This window comes from Pleurodeles waltl, chromosome 2_2, assembly GCF_031143425.1.
Source record: "Pleurodeles waltl isolate 20211129_DDA chromosome 2_2, aPleWal1.hap1.20221129, whole genome shotgun sequence".
Taxonomy (NCBI): domain Eukaryota; kingdom Metazoa; phylum Chordata; class Amphibia; order Caudata; family Salamandridae; genus Pleurodeles; species Pleurodeles waltl.
Window position 1 is genome coordinate 1,189,302,852 of NC_090439.1, and position 17,309 is coordinate 1,189,320,160.

At 46.3% G+C, this 17,309-nt stretch overlaps 1 protein-coding gene across 1 annotated transcript in view; it reads right to left on the bottom strand.

Annotated features, from left to right (window-relative positions):
- Nucleotides 1-3,260: 3,260 nt before the first annotated feature.
- LOC138283067 (prostate stem cell antigen-like) overlaps nt 3,261-17,309 on the bottom strand; it is a 47,982-nt gene continuing 33,933 nt past the window's right edge. The window contains exon 4 of the mRNA XM_069221214.1: nt 3,261-3,624. The gene's annotated coding sequence lies outside the window, so the exon portion shown is untranslated. The remainder of the gene's footprint in view (nt 3,625-17,309) is intronic.

A 17,309-nucleotide genomic window follows, 5' to 3' on the forward strand; every position in this document is an offset into this window, starting at 1 on the left:
AGGAATCGACCGCTGACCGCGCTGGAAGCCTGCAAACCTGCAACATAGTAGCAAAGACGACTACTGCAACTCTGTAACGCTGATCCTGCCGCCTTCTCGACTGTTTTCCTGCTTGTGCATGCTGTGGGGATAGTCTGCCTCCTCTCTGCACCAGAAGCTCCGAAGAAATCTCCCGTGGGTCGACGGAATCTTCCCCCTGCAACCGCAGGCACCAAAAAGCTGCATTACCGGTCCCTTGGGTCTCCTCTCAGCACGACGAGCGAGGTCCCTCGAATCCAGCGACTCTGTCCAAGTGACCCCCACAGTCCAGTGACTCTTCAGCCCAAGTTTGGTGGAGTTAAGTCCTTGCCTCACCTTGCTGGGCTGCATTGCTGGGAACCGCGACTTTGCAGCTACTCCGGCCCCTGTGCACTTCCGGCGGAAATCCTTCGTGCACAGCCAAGCCTGGGTCCACGGCACTCTAACCTGCATTGCACGACTTTCTAAGTTGGTCTCCGGCGACGTGGGACTCCTTTGTGCAACTTCGGCGAGCACCGTTTCACGCATCCTCGTAGTGCCTGTTTCTGGCACTTCTCCGGGGGCTACCTGCTTCAGTGAGGGCTCTTTGTCTTGCTCGACGTCCCCTTTCTCTTCAGGTCCAATTTGCGACCTCCTGGGCCTCAGCAGCGTCCAAAAACGCCAAACGCACGATTTGCGTCTAGCAAGGCTTGTTGGCGTCCTTCCGGCGGGAAAACACTTCTGCACGACTCTCCAAGGCGAGAGGGATCCGTCCACCAAAGGGGAAGTCTCTAGCCCTTTTCGTTCCTGCAGAAACCTCAGCTTCTTCTGTCCAGTCGAAGCTTCTTTGCACCCGCAGCTGGCATTTCCTGGGCATCTGCCCATCTCCGACTTGCTTGTGACTTTTGGACTTTCCACAAGTACCCTAGATTGGAAATCCACAGTTGTTGCATTGCTGGTTTGTGTCTTTCCTGCATTATTCCTCTAACACAACTACTTTGTCCTTAGGGGAACTTTAGTGCACTTTGCACTCACTTTTCAGGGTCTTGGGGAGGGTTATTTTTCTAACTCTCACTATTTTCTAATAGTCCCAGCGACCCTCTACAAGGTCACATAGGTTTGGGGTCCATTCGTGGTTCGCATTCCACTTTTGGAGTATATGGTTTGTGTTGCCCCTATCCCTATGTTTCCCCATTGCATCCTATTGTAACTATACATTGTTTGCACTATTTTCTAAGACTATACTGCATATTTTTGCTATTGTGTATATATATCTTGTGTATATTTCCTATCCTCTCACTGAGGGTACACTCTAAGATACTTTGGCATATTGTCATAAAAATAAAGTACCTTTATTTTTAGTATAACTGTGTATTGTGTTTTCTTATGATATTGTGCATATGACACTAAGTGGTACTGTAGTAGCTTCACACGTCTCCTAGTTCAGCCTAAGCTGCTCTGCTAAGCTACCATTATCTATCAGCCTAAGCTGCTAGACACCCTATACACTAATAAGGGATAACTGGGCCTGGTGCAAGGTGCAAGTACCCCTTGGTACTCACTACAAGCCAGTCCAGCCTCCTACAACATGGTTATGTTCAATTGTAAGGGGGGGAAGATGTGTTAGGTTGTATTTTGATATGTGCACAAGGCATCTTGTGCATTGGAGTGTGATATGGATTGTGAAGGTGGACGGGGAGGATTCGATGTGTAACGATTTGGAGGGCTGGAGTTACGCATGAGAGGCGAGCTGTCTTTACCTGCTGTTACGGAAAATAAACTTGAATTCATAACTTACCGAGTTGCGACTTCTCTTCACTCTACCTTCTGTTTTAACGGAGGAGACATGCAAGTATACACTTACTGGGGAACATGTACTGACTTGTAAGGTAAAATTTTCAAATGGGGTAATAATGCTCTTTCAAACTGATGAATAAGAAAAGAGAATCACCATTAATTAAATGCTCATTCTACCATCAATTTCATTTACATGCATTTCTCTAGATTGCAAAGAATGTGAATGGGTCTTAGTATCTGTATAGTGCTGACCTGTGTGATCTTGCAATGTAGTTATAGAGTTGTTGCAATTTGAGATGAATTGCAATCTGGAGCTTGCATGCATGTTAGCACGGTGCACGAGTGAGTGCATTGGTAGAGTTTGGTGTGGTGTAGTTCATGACCGTCAAAGATGTGCACTAACTGCATCACTGCAGACTTGATGCAAAGGCCTCAGTTAAGATAAGATACTCCCCTATATGGACTACCTGGTTCAATACTAGGGAAGGTGCACAGTCATTGTAGAATCTCTTGTGAAGGCCACGGTAGGACTGTTTCAGATCTGTTTGTGGTTTCAGAGTCCCACAAACCACGCGCTGTGAAGAATACACGTGAAATATTGTGCCTATCTGTACCATGTTATACAGTGAGGTTTCCTTTAGTCTGAAGATGCCAGAAGTGCCACAGGGGCAAGGGTTGGAGCAGCAGAAGTGCTGCAGCTACACCACCCTTTTGGGAGAGAGTAGGAAAATAACACCTTGAGAGGCCAAGAAGAGGCAGAAGGACACCAGGCATCACTGATAAGAGTCATCAATCCCAGCATCTGAGGTGTCAGCAATGCAATGCTTGTGACCACAACACCACTCACCATCCTCCCAGGCACCTGTATGTATTGGATGCCACCTCACATGACTGTGGGGAACCCAAGAGACCACAACACCACTTACAATCCTCCAGGCACTTGTATGTATTGGATGCCACCTCACATGACTGTGGGGAGTCCAAGAGACCACAACACCACTTACCATCCTCCCAGGCACCTGTATGCATTGGATGCCACCTCACATGACTGTGGGGAACCGAAGAGCAGCTGACTGCAGCCTTGTTGTGTGAGATGGCAGAGTTCCCACAAGGATCTTAAATCTTAAAACCCTAGTCTTCTAGGGAGAATGTCTGCTGCATTTGTCAGGTTAGATCAAACAGCAAGGCCTTCCCCAAAGAAAGGGCACATCCTATGTGTGTAACACTAATCCCAAAACAATACAGTTGAGACATAAAGAACTTAGAGCAAACAAGTTAGTAAGAATAGCAATAAAATACGAAAAATATGGCACTAATAAAGGCAATCCAAAGCAGAATTACATTATAAAAGCATTCAGTTTGAGAATCAGTGGGCTCGTTCATTCAGTGATATGCGCTGGAAATCTGGGTGAAGGACCAGGATGTCAGTGTTGGTCTCAATCATTACAAGTTACATATGACAAAGATTGTGTAAATCATTTTTATTTATTTAAAGAACTAAAATATGTTCACATCTAATGGATTATACAGAATAAGAGAGTAAAGTGATACTGATCAGGCAGAAAGAGCAACAGTCTATTTCATCAATTTAATGGCACAGTACTGGTAATACTGCATTGTTTTTTCTTTCATTCAATAGTTGAGCAATCAAAAGAAAAAAGTATTGAGTAAAAGTCATTCTTCATTCCCCAATATTCACATATTTTCATTAATTCACACTTTAAGGGGGGGCTTGTGGCTGATGGAGGTTCTTTGGCTCTGGGACTGCTCTGCCCCAGGGTCCTGTCTCTCCCGCAACATCGACAGGGACACGCACAGCTCACCACAATGCTGAAAGAAGACATTTATAATTGAAATATTTACAAGACAACAGAATAACGGTCTCAAAAATGTTATTTAACAGCAGATTAGCTTTACAATACCAGGAGTATTATTTATTTACAATAACACAATTGTGATCTATATCAGTGGGCACAGATGTGGCAACTCACAGAGCTCTGCTGCTGCGGTTCATCTGCAGTCAAATCTGAAATGTGTGAATATACCATTCAAAACCTTCCAGTATCCCTTGTTGTTAGAACATGGGCCTCTATGTGGCAGGTACACACCCTAGTCCAAGTAGGGACCAGCATCTTAGTCAGGGTAAGTCACTACACAACCTAAATTATCCTGGGCTCACCCTCGGGTAACTTGGCACAGAGAAGGAACGCTTACCTTAGAAGGAAATGTGTGAAGTATCTGTGCAGAAACTCATACAGTAACAGTGAAAACACAAAAAGTACTCCACACCAGTTTAGGAAAAAAGATAATATTAATCTGAATAAAATAAGACTAAAGCAATAAAATCCAATATGCACAAGTCACGTTTGAAAGATTAAATGAGTCTCAATACTTAAGAATCAGGGGTTGTATCCTTTTAACACAGTTCCTGGGATGCATCTAATAAACGACACACTGAGGCCGCAGAGGAGATGTGTTGAAAAATAAGGCGCTGCGTCGGATTATCCGGCAGCGCAAAGACGAGTTGTTTCTTTCCACACTACAAGGTGATGCGTTGATTTCCAGGTGCGCAGCCTTGGTTCCTCACTGAGATATGGGGATATTTTGACGCCCAGGGAAAATACCCAACACGCTGGTAAGAAGAAGCAGGCGCTGCGTCCATCTGGTAGGCGACACATCAATTTTTCAGCCACGAGGCAGGCACTGCATCGATTTCTACAGGCGTTGCATCAGTTTTCCGACACATTGGGATGTTCTTCTCTTGGGTGGAGTCTTTGTGCCCTGAGACTTCAGAACAGGAAGTAAGCTCAATCCAAGCCCTAGAAGAACACTTGTAGGGAAGGCAGAGTCCTTCCAGCAGTCAGGGGCCAGCAGGCAGCAGGGCAACAAGCAGGGCAGCAGTCCTTCTCAGCAAAGCAGTCCAGATGAGTCCTTAGGGCGGCCAAGCAGTCCCTCTGACAGAGTCCAGTTGTAGATCCAGAAGTGTCTGATTTGGTGGGGTTAGAGGCCTAGTGTATTTACTCAGAAATGCCTTTGAAATAGGGGAAACTTCAAAGAGTGGTTTTGTGGTGTACAGGTTCCCCTTTCAACCCAGCCCTGTCTGCCAGGATCCCTGTGGGGGGTTATCAGTCCTTTGTGTGAGTCCACTGGCCTTTGTAGTGTAAGAGCAAGGCCCTCCACCCTTCCTGACCAGGGAGACCCTTTTAGTATGCAGATGTTACTGTGTGTCCTGTGTTTATAGCTGTCTGGGTGGCATGCACAAGGGGAGCTGTCAACCAGCACAGACCAGACGTGGATTGGAGACAGGCTGTAAGGCACAGATGGCAGTAAGTGCAGAGAAATGCCCACTTTCTAAAAGTGGCATTTCTGAAATAGTAATATTAAATCCAACTTCACCACTAAGCAGCATTTTCTATTACCATTCTGGCCATACTAAACATGATAGGGCTAACTCCTTTCAGATCAGACTCTACAACTTAAAAGTATATAAAAGCAGTTCTAATGCTGGCCTATGAGAGGAGCAGGCCTCACAGTAGTGAGAAACAAATATGTGTGTTTTTCACTACTAGGACATGTAAGACACATAAGTACATCTCCTGCCTTTTACTTACACAGCTGCCTGCTCTATGGGTTACACAGGTCCTCCTTTAGGGTGACTTTTATGCAGAAAAGGGGGTGTTTTAGGCTTAGCAAGTAGTTTGAAATGCCAAGTCGAAGTGGCAGTGAAACTACACAGACAGGCCTTGCAATGGCAGGCGTGGGACATGGTTAAGGGGCCACTTATGTGGGTGGCACAATCGGTGCTGCAGGCCCAGAAGTAGCATGTAATGTACAGGCCCTGGGCACATCTAGTGCACTTCACTAGGGTCTTACAGGTAAATTAAATATGCTAATTGGGTATGAGCCAATGTTACCATGTTTTAGCAAGAGAGCACATCCACTTTAGCACTGGTTAGTAGCGGTAAAATATTCAGAGTCCTAAAGCCAACAAAAATGATGCCAGACAAAAAAATGGAGGAAGGCAAAATGTTTGGGGTGACACTTCAGAAAGGGACATTTTCCCTCACTTTTACACCACAAATTCAATTAATGCAAAATGTGCCTTGGTGCAGTGCTTCCATTTTTATCCTGTGATACACAGCAGCTAGCAGTTGTATATCTATGCACTATATCCAGGGTGGTACTTGATGGCGCTTGTGGGACCTCTTTGTATCTATCCATGTTGTTATACATTTTAAACTCAACCAGAGGGGCTTTCTAGAGAGGGAAAGCTGGCAAATTCAAAAGAGACGATTAGAGCACAGCTAGAGGCAAGCCAGGATCTGGCTTTGCCATATTAGCAAAAGCATGAGCGGAACCAACCAAAGAATATGGATGCAAATCTTTATGGAAAATAGGACAAAATTCTTCAAAAAATAGTTGTGATTAGCCTTTGTTTGACTCTTCTGATAAACATGTCTGAATTAAAAGCTGATTTATGGGTGGCAAGGGTGAAATGTAATATTCTGAACATAACAGTAGATGGCAGAAGAGTGCACAGCATGTGAATTTACAACTATACGCCACATGTTCACTGCTGAAGGCAGGTGACAATTTCTTTGTATTAATGGACAACAACCATCTCTCCTGTCCGTGTGTACAGACCCGTGACTGCCAGGAGGCTGGTCTCTACACTGGCAGAGACGCCCACAGAGCCGCTGCCAGCACAAGCCTGCTATTTTCTCCATAATTGAAAGAGCCACGTCTGGCCTTAGTGGAGCCCTAAGGGTGGTGGGGGGCGGATGCCAGAATGGAAAGATGTCAGGTGTTGTGCTTTTGGGGATAGCTGAAGGCAAGTGTCAGGTATTGTTCTTGAAGAATGGTGAGGAATGTGTTCCTAATGAAGGAGGAGAGGGAATAGTGTCTTACCTGTAACTCCAGTTCTCCCGTAAGGGTATTTCCATGATAGTCATAAGCATTGACTAACCGGAGCACTTTTTCCAATATAACTTCTTAAGTGTTCATGTTCGCCTTACTTCAGGAAGTCCTGCAAAGTCACTTAAGAATGTCCATCTGCAGCCTAGAGGAAAAGCTACAGTGTCCAAAATACTTCATCCAGTTTGCTTTAAAAAAAAGGACAAAGTTAAGACACATGCATTCAAATGCATGAATGAGTTTAAACTTTTGCAGAAAAAAATCCCTCACAAACCTTTTCATATTGCAAAACAATGATGGCGTGCAGGGCAGTGTAGCCCATAGGCTGCCATTATCAATGAAGAAAAAGGAGACTGTGAATTGAAGAACTGGCAGTCAATTGCTTATTGGCTAACTGATAGGTAAATACAAATAGAAGAAACTATCCATCTAGAGATAGTTTGTTTGGAAGCAGCCATGCCTGTTCTCATTGGTCCATAGCCATAAATAAATGATCAGATTGTCTAATGTCTATCGTTTTATCCAAATAGAATTTTAGAACTCTTTTTAGATCTAAAGAGTGTAGAGCTCTTTCTGCTTGCGTGGCAGGTTTGGGAAAAAACGTAGGAAGTGAAATAGTCTAATTAATGTGTAAATCAGAAACCACCTTTGGCAGAAAACTAGGATGGGTTCTCAAAACTACCCTATTGTCGTGGAACACTGTGTAAGGCTCTTTTGCACAGAGATCTTGAATTTCGCTTACTCTGCGCGCTGAGGTAATAGCTACAAGAAAAGCTGTTTTCCATGTGATACGTAGTGTGGAGTGTAGACTTATGTATGGGCTCAAAAGGTGGACCAATCAGTTTTGAAAGTACCACATTTAGCTCCCAGGGAGTAGAGGGTGAACGAACAGGGGGAAAAACTTTTCTTAAGCCCTCTAAAAAAATCCTTAACAGGCATTTGAAAAAAGGATGTCTGAGAAGGCGATTTTCTATAAGCATTTATAGCGGCAAGATATACTTTTATTGATGAAAACCGCAAACCTGATTTTGCCAGATGGAGGAGATAAGGTAAAATGACATCCTCCTGACCCAGAATCAGATGTAAATTATTCTGGATGCGCCACATATAAAATCTTTCCCATTTAAACGCATATGTGCATCTCGTTGATGGGCGTTTGAACTCCTTGAGAATGTCCATGCATTCCTGCGAAAGGCCTAAATGGCCATATTGGAGGAATTCAGGAGCGATGCTGTCAAGCTCAATGACGGAAGGTTGGGATGGAGTATTTTCCCCTCAAGCTTGTGAAGGGGATCAGGTCTGCACGGCAATCTCATGTGTGTTTTCTCTGAGAGATGAAGTAGGTCCACCTACCACCACTGGCGAGGCCACGCAGGGGCTATTAAGATCATCCTGGTCCTGGCTCTTTCGAGCTTGTTGATGACCCTCTAATTCTGAAGAACGGGAGGAAACACAAGCAGAAAACTTTCTGACAAGGTGAACAAGCAAAGAGTTTGTCTGACTGGAAGAGGGATTTCAGTGCTAGATGGACTGCTCTGAGTTCCAACATGTTTATATGATAAAGTTGTTCCTTGTTCGACCACAGGCCCTGAACTTGTAAGGGACTCATGTGGGCCCCCCAACCCTGAGAGGAAGCATCTTTGATTAAAGTTTGTGCCGGAAGCTCTTGGTGAAAAATAACTCCAATCCGTAAATTGCTGTTTCTGCATCCACCATCGGAGGGATTGTTTGACTTCCCTTGAGAGAAGTATCTTGTCGTCCCATTGGTTGGAATATTGAGACCACTGTTCTTCCTGAACTTGCTGTAGAGGTCTCATGTGCAGCCTGGCATTGAGAACAATGAAGATGCAATTGGCCATTGATCCTAGTAGCGATGTCATTTTTCTGGCTGATGGGCGAGGAGTGCAGATGACAATTCAACATTTTATATTGATTGAGTATAACCTTTCCTCCAAAGGATACACTTTTGCGTGGTTTGTAGCCAGTGTCGCTCCTAAGTAATGGATGCTTTGAGTTGGTATCTGTGTGGATTTTTTAATGTTGATCTGTAAACCCAGAGTTTGCAGAGTTTGGCAGCAAGGCTGATAATGCTGTTGCGATAGTTCTAGGAAAGCACTTCTGATTAGCCAGTCATCTAGGTATGGATAGACAAAAATTTGCTTCCTTCTCAGATGTGCAGCACCTACTGCCTAACATTTCGAGAATGGTTTGGGGACTGATTGTAGGCCAAATGGTAAGACTTTGTATTGGTAGTGCTTGGATGCTACCCTGAAGCGCAGATATCTCTGATGTTTTCTTGCGAGTGGAATATGGAAGTAGGCATCCTGAAGGTTTATGGAGCACATACAGTCCCCCTTGATGGAGTTGGGGGTAAATCTGATGAAGAGCAAGAATTCTGAATTTTTCTTTTTGGATTAACTTTTTCAGGAGTCGCAGGTCTAAGATTGGCCTGTATTCTTGAGACATGCCTTTCTTCTGGATGAATAAAAAACATGAATAGACTCCTGTGCCCCACTGCGAGAGTGGAACCTCCTCTATTGCTTCTTTTTGTAGTAACATGTCTACTTCCCTTTGCAACAAGCTCTGTTGATGGTGGAATGTTGCTTTCAGTGGTACTTCTGGTGGAGGGGATTTGAACTTGAGTGCATAACCATTCTCATCAATGTTCAAAACCCAGTTGTTGTTTGCTATTTCGAGCCATTCTTAAATACTTGGTAATGCTTCCCTCCACCAGAGCGGGAGACAGAGAAGAGGGAAACTGGGACTCATTGTTTTGACTGTCCTTTGGAGGAGGATGCAGAAGGACAGGGAGCATATTTTCCTCTTCCTTGTCAGCGAGGATAGTGATGCAACCAAATGTATTGTTTTTACTGTGGCACCCACTAATCGGTCTATTGCACATGATGTTGGTCATAGGGTCTGTATCTTCTTTGGACTGTTTCCATTTTTCAAAGCCCACAGCATCGGGTGGTGCAGTTGAGAATGAAGCAGTGGCATGAGTCTTTTTTGCAGCTGCCACAATCACCGAATCTGGAGAAGGATCTGATTGGAGGAATAAAGGGTCTATTTTTTTTTTGTTTGTTTTTTAAGACTTAGGGGTTCATTCCGACCCCGGGGCCGGAGGAAGCACCGCCAACAGGCTGGTGGTGCTTCAGGGGCAATTCTGACCGCAGCGGTAAAGCCGCGGTCAGAAAAGGGAAACCAGCGGTTTCCCGCCGGTTTTCCCCTGCCCCAGGGAATCCTCCACGGCGGCGCTGCAAGCAGCGCCGCCATGGGGATTCCGACCCCCTTCCCGCCAGCCTGTTCCTGACGGTTTACACCGCCAGGAAGAGGCTGGCGGGAACGGGTGTCGTGGGGCCCCCTAACAGGGCCCCATTAAGATTTTCAGTGTCTGCAAAGCAGACACTGAAAATCGCGACGGGTGCCACTGCACCCGTCGAACACCAGCAACTCCGCCGGCTCCATTCGGAGCTGGCTTCATCGTTGCTGGGGCTTTCCCGTTGGGCGGGCGGGCGGCCTTTTGGTGGTCTCCGCCCGGCGGGCGGCGCCCGCCGGGGTCGGAATGACCCCCTTCATGGCACACCTCGAACAGACACTGGAGTAAGAAAAGTCTGCATGGCAGGTTAAAGGAGGCCATGTACTAAAGGTAGCAGTGGCCTGGAAGAAGACCTGTGATGGAGAGTTTAAAAAAAGGATCGACTAAGTAGACACAGGTGATGCAATGTCAATGTTTAGTTTTGTGGCCCCTCTGATTAGGACATCATTGAATGTAACCAGGTCATCCACAGTGGAAACTCTAGGTGGAGGGGAGTCTGACAGCAGTGGTGAATAGTCCCTTATGGAGGAATGAGAAGTCAAAGACCAAGAGGGTGATCTAGGCCTTCTTCAAGACCTGGAACAGTAGTGGTGACGTGACATGGACCAAGAAGATCTAGATGGAGATCTATAAGATTGTGGGTGCTAACTCGGTGTTTCCCTCCGAGTGGACTCTATAAGGAAGTACCATCTTGCCTGGCATGTTACCCCCATTTTTACTTGTGTGTCAGTTTGTTTTCACTTGTATCACTGGGACCCTGCTAGCCAGGATCCCAGGGCTCATAGTTTGTGGCCCATATGTGTTCCCTGTGTGGTGCCTAACTGTATCACTGAGACTCTGCGAACCAGAACCTCAGTGTTTATGCTCTCACTGCTTTTAAAATTGTCACTCCAGGCTTGTGACCATTTTCACCAATTCTGATTGGCACACTGGAACACCCTTATAATTCCCTAGTATATGGTACCTAGGTACCCAGGGTATTGGGGTTCCATGAGATCCCCATGCGCTGCAGCATTTCTTTTGCCACCCATAGGGAGCTCTGACAATTCTTATACAGGACTGCCACTGCAGCCTGAGTGAAATAACGTCCACGTTATTTCACAGCCATTTTACACTGCACTTAAGTAACTTATAAGTCACCTATATGTCTGACCCTCACTTGGTGAAGGTTAGGTGCAAAGTTACTAAGTTTGAGGGCACCCTGGCACTAGCCAAGGTGCCCCCACATTGTTCAGGGCAATTTCCACGGACTTTGTGAGTGCTGGGACACCATTACACGCGTGCACTACATATAGGTCACTACCTATATGTAGCTTCACAATGGTAACTCCGAATATGGCCATGTAACATGTCTAAGATCATGGAATTGTCCCCCCATGCCAAATCTGGTATTGGGGTGCCAATCCCATGCATCCCCGGGGCTCCAGCATGGACCCCGGGTACTACCAAACTAGCTCTCTGGGGTTTTCTCTGCAGCTACCGCTGCTGCCAACCCTCAGACAGGTTTCTGCCCTCCTGGGGTCTGGGCAGCCCAGTCCCAGGAAGGGAGCACAAAGCATTTCCTCTGAGAGAGGGTGTTACACCCTCCCCCTTTGGAAATAGGTGTTAAGGGCCTGAGAGGAGTAGCCTCTGGGAATGCTTTGAAGGGCACAGAATGTGCCCTCCTTGCATAAATCAGTCTACACTGGTTCAGGGATCCCCCAGCCCTGCTCTGGCGCGAAATTGGACAAAGGAAAGGGGAGTGACCACTCCCCTGTCCATCACCACCCCAGGGGTGTTGCCTAGAGCTCCTCCAGTGTGTCCCAGACCTCTGCCATCTTGAATGCAGAGGTGTGAGGGCACAATGAAGGCCTCTGAGTGGGCAGTGCCAGCAGGTGATGTCAGAGACCCCTCCTGATAGGCTCTTACCTGGTTAAGTAGCCAGTCTGCCTCTGAGGGATATTTAGGGTCTCTCCTTTGGGTTTCTCTTCAGATAACAAATGCAAGAGCTCATCCGTGTTCCTCTGCATCTCCCTCTTTGACTTCTGCCAAGGATTGACAGCTGACTTCTCCAGGACGCCTGAAACACCGCAACGAAGTAGCAAGAAGACTACCAGCAACATTGTAGCGCCTAATCCTGCCAGCTTTCTCGACTGTTTCCTGGTGGTGCATGCTCTGAGGGCTGTCTGCCTTCACCCTGCACTGGAAGCCAAGAAGAAATCTCCTGTGGGTCGACAGAATCTTCCCCCTGCTAACACAGGCACCAACCTTTTGCATCACCGGTCCTCTGGGTCCCCTCTCATCTTGATGAGGGTGGTCCCTGGAACACAGGAATGGATCCAAGTGACCCCGACAGTCCAGTGGTCCTTCTGTCCAAATATGGTGGAGGTAAGTCCTTGCCTCCCCACGCCAGACAGTAATCCTGTGTACTGCGTGATCTGCAGCTGCTAGGGATTCTGTGCACTTTTGCAAGGATTCCTTCATGCACAGCCTAGCCCAGGTCCCCCACACTCCGTCCTGCATTGCTCAACTCGCTGAGTTGACCACCGGCTTCGTGGGACCCTCTTTTGTTGTGTTGAGGTGACCGCCTGTTCAAGTGGTTCTGTGGGTGCTGCCTGCTTCTGCATGGGCTCTCTCTGTTGCTGAGTGCCCCCTCTGTCTCTTCCTCCAAGGGGTGACCTCCTGGTCCTTCCTAGGCCCGGGCAGCACCCATTATCTTCAACTGAGACTCTTGCCGATAGCAAGGCTTGTTTACAGTTTTTCTGCATGGAAACAACTCTGCATCCTCCAGCACGCTGTGGGAAATCTTCTGACCAAAGGAGAAGTTCTTGGCACCTTCCGCTGTTGCAGAATCTTCAGCTTCTTCCACCCGGGGGAGCCCTTTTGCATCTTCATCCTGGATTGGTGGGCTCCTGCCCCCCCTGGATACTTGCGTGACTCTTGGACTTGGTCCCGTTCCTTTACAGGTCCTCAGGTCCAGGAATCCTTCTTCAGTGCTTTGCAGTCATTTGTTGTCTTTGCAGAATCCCCTATCTCAACTTTACTGTCTTTCTGGGGTAGTAGGGTAACTTTACTCCTACTTTTCAGGGTCTTGGGGTGGAGTATCTTGGACACCCATAGTGTTTTCTTACACTCCCAGCGACCCTCTACACACTACACTAGGCCTGGGGTCCATTCATGGTTCGCATTCCACTTTTGGAGTATATGGTTTGTGTTGCCCCTAGGCCTATTGCATCCTATTGTGTTCTATAGTGTGTGCGCTAATTTTCTAACTGTTTACTTACCTGATTTTGGTTTGTGTGTATATTTTACTTACCTCCTAAGGGTGTATATCCTCTGAGATACTTTTGGCATATTGTCACTAAAATAAAGTACCTTTATTTGTGGTAACTCTGAGTATTGTGTTTCTTATGATACAGTGATATATGATATAAGTGGCACAGTAGGAGATTTGCATGTCTCCTAGTTCAGCCTAGGCTGCTCTGCTATAGCTACCTCTATCAGCCTAATCTGCCAGAACACTACTAATCTACTAATAACTGGACCTGGCACAAGGTGTTCGTACCACTAGGTACCCACTATAAGCCAGGAGAGCCTTCTACAGACTCCTAGACTTTTGTGGCATCCTTGATGGTGTATGCGGAGGCGTAGGTACTCTGGATAGGGAATAGGTTCTTGAATAATTCAAACCTGGAGTCCGATGTCGTTGAGGGAGACGCGGAGATTGTAGTGGGGACTTATCTGTCCCTGGTGCCGTCTCTTCATGAACAGATCTGAAGTCTGAGGAAAGAGATCTGCTTCTCGATGTAGAGAATCTTGGTTGCAACGTCGATGTGGGTCTGTCTCTCTGTCGACTCAGACTCACTTGACGTCAACCTTCTCCCAACGTCGATATGGGAACCTCAGCAGGTGGAGTCAACGTCAGTTGTCTTGGCGTCAAATCCTGTGCCATCGACATATCTTGTGGCATAGGTGAGCCTGCCGCCGACGATATATGTTGTCTGTTCATTATCGTTTTCTCTTCAATGAAACACAGTACCGCGTTCGATGCCTCATTTCTTTCTGAGTTTTCAGAAATTCTGGAGTTCTTTTTCATATTTATTAAAAGGAAAACTTAACAAATATTAAACTTGTTTTTAACTCTTTCACATAGGGTGCATGTATAAATGTTATGTGCTCTGTGGTCCCCGCACGCGGGTGGGAATCATTCAGTGCTTATGACTATTGATAAGGATCCCCTGGAAGAGAAAAGGTGTTACCACTTTCGACAGGAAAGAGGTCCTAGTGTGAAGCACCAGTTTGCCCAGATGAACTGACAAGAATGGAGGCTTGGAGGATAAAGCCTGCAGCTCACTCACCCTCCAGGCAGATGTAATTGCTACAGGAAATGCTGGTTTAGTTGTGAGCTCAAAAGGAGCACACATCAAGAATGTGAGGAAAAAATTATGGTCCCATTGAGGCACAATAAAATGGAAAGCGGGTAACATTTGTACAAGACCATTCAGAAATTCAGAAGGTTGGTCATGCAGCCACAAGAAGGCAGACAGAGCCGAAAGATAACCTTTCAGAGTTCCCAAAGCAGAGCCCTGCTTACAATAAAACGCCTGGTTACAATAAAAAGTAGAATATCATAAAGGGAGACAGAAAGTGGATCGATGGACTTTTCTCAACAATTTGATACATATGTCCCCCATCTGCAGGCATATACTGTCTTGATGAAGGAAAGCCTGGCTGGCAGAATAACATTGAAGACATCAGGGCGGAAGGTCAAAGCCTATCAACTGTGGCCGCTCAGTATCCACGCAAGAAGGTGAAGAGTTGATAGGTTCAGGCGGATGACCTTCCCCTGCCGCTGTGACAGAAGATCATCCCAAAGGGGCAGCCTAATGGAGGATCAACACATGTTCAGAAGTCCAGGATACCAGACTCACCGTGCCCAGGCCAGAGCCACATAGATGACTTCGGCCCTGTCATTCCTGATCTGCTTGAGAACTCTGGGCATGAGTGGTATGCGCAAAAGGCCGGAGCTCCACTCTGGATTTAAAGCGTCGCCAAGCAAGAACTGCCTTGAAAACTCCAGCATGCAAAACTACTGATATTGCGTGGCCTCAGTGGAGGCAAACAGATCTCACCAAGGCTCTCCCCACTGCTGAAAGAGACCTTGTGCCACCTCTGGATGGAAACGCCACTTGTGACCTGCTGGGCATCGACGGCTGAGTTTGTCTGCTCTGGCATTCAAGGATCAAGGAACATGCCAGATGATAAAACACCAGGGATATGCTCTACTGTTCCAGCCATGTCCAGAGATGCAGGGCCTCTTGACAGATGGACCTAGACTCCACCCTGCCCTGTTGCAGTACCAGATGGTGGTGGTGGTTGTCCATGAACACCTGCAATAGCCTACCCTGGATGGAGAGTATCAAGGCCTTTAATGCCAGTCCGATCGCACGGAGCTCCAGCATGCTGACACAGAGTAAAAATTCCACCAGAAGCCAGAGTCCTCTGATCTCCACCTTTCCCAGATGGCCTCCGCATCCCTGGAGTGATGCATGAGTCACTCCAGTGATTAAGTCCTCCAAGGACCCTTGAGACTGAATCTAATGGAGCTGGAGTTCTTCCTGCAGTGGTTTCATTTTTAGTTGTGCTGGAGGCACCAGGTTTATTTGTGAGGAAATCATCCCTAGCAGCGACTTGAAGAGCCTCACAGAAACTGACTTTTTTGGCATATATTTAAATCCATGGCAGTTAATCCTCGCTGTCAATCTTTTGAGAGACAGACCTTGTTTGTGACCGTATCGATCTTTGCACCCAGAAATCATCTTGTGCGATGGAATTAGAGATAAGTTTTAGAGATTCATTGTTTGCCCCAGATTGTGGAATAACGTCAAACAGGCGTTGGTGGCCTGAGAAGCCTGCTGTGATGGTGGCACTTTAAGCAGTCCATCATCCAGATGGGAAAGATTCGGAAGCCTTGCCAGCAAAGTTGCGCTGTCCCTGCTCAAGGCATTTCGTAAAGATTCGGAGGGGCTGATTTCAATCCGAAAGGTAGAACCCTGAACTGATGGGTACCGGATACGGTAAAGCAGAGGTACTTGCAATGCCTGGGATGAATAGGAATGTGAAGGTAGGCATGCTAGAGATCCGGCGATGTAATCTCTGTTGTTGAGAAGGTGTAAGATGACTGAGAGGGTTATCATTCGGAAGGACTGTTTGTGCAGAAACTTGCTCAACTCTGCGCTCTAAGATTGGTCTCCATTCCTCAGTCTTTTTTCTCACCAGGAAGAATCAGGAGTAAAAACTTAGGCCTTTCTGGTGTGCAGGAACCTTCTCTACTGCCCCTTTGAAAAGCATTAGAGGAACTTCTAATTTCAATAAAGGAAGATGAGGTGGATGTGCTCCTCTCAGGGGATGATTTGGGAGTTTCTGCACAAACTGCAGGGTGTGACAGGAACACACTATGTCCAACACCCATTTGTCTGAAGTTATTTTCTTCCATTGATGCACGTAATGGGAAATGTTTGTGCCAACTTGGTTGCAATGAGGGGAAAAAATTGAAGCAGGTACCACATGGAAATCATTGTTTGCAGCCGGTGTCCCGACCTCGGGGGGGCTGTTTCTGCCTGCCTCCTTGCCTGTTGTATGCTGCTGCGGGTGGCTGATGATACGTAAACCTGAACTGTGACGAAGACTGCTGTTGTCTCTGATAACCACCTCTGTAGGATGTAAAACCTCTACCCTGGCTCCTTGGAAGGGCACTCTTCTATATTGCAGAGAACCAAGAGATTTAGCAGTATCAGTGTGTTCTGATAGCTAGCAAAGCATTGTCTATGTGCTTGCCAAATAAACTCTCTCTTTCATAGGCCATATGTAAAATTCTGGACTGCACCTCTGGTCTAAAGGAGGTGGACTTTAGCAATGCCTGACAGGGCAATACCAGTGCTCCTTTCTGTAAACAGCCCTCTATATCTTGTTATTACCTTGTCACATGTGCTGTGCATTTAAAGGCAAAGATCAAATGGCAGGCTGTGTCTTCTGAAGGAGCTTGGTGTTTTTTTCTTTTCTTTCTCTGATTTAAAAGTGGAAGACTTTTTGTGACAATCTTGATAGATACTGGGGGTAGAAAAGTTTTTTTTCTTCTTTCTAGCACATAACATTTAAATGAACTGTACAAATATTTCAGACTATATCAGAATTAGGAACACACCATGAAGCATATTTTTGTTAATTCTAAAGTGTGCAGAAACAAATACATCAATATGATCAAAACAAACCAATACACTAGGGGCCAGATGTAGCAAAGGGTTTT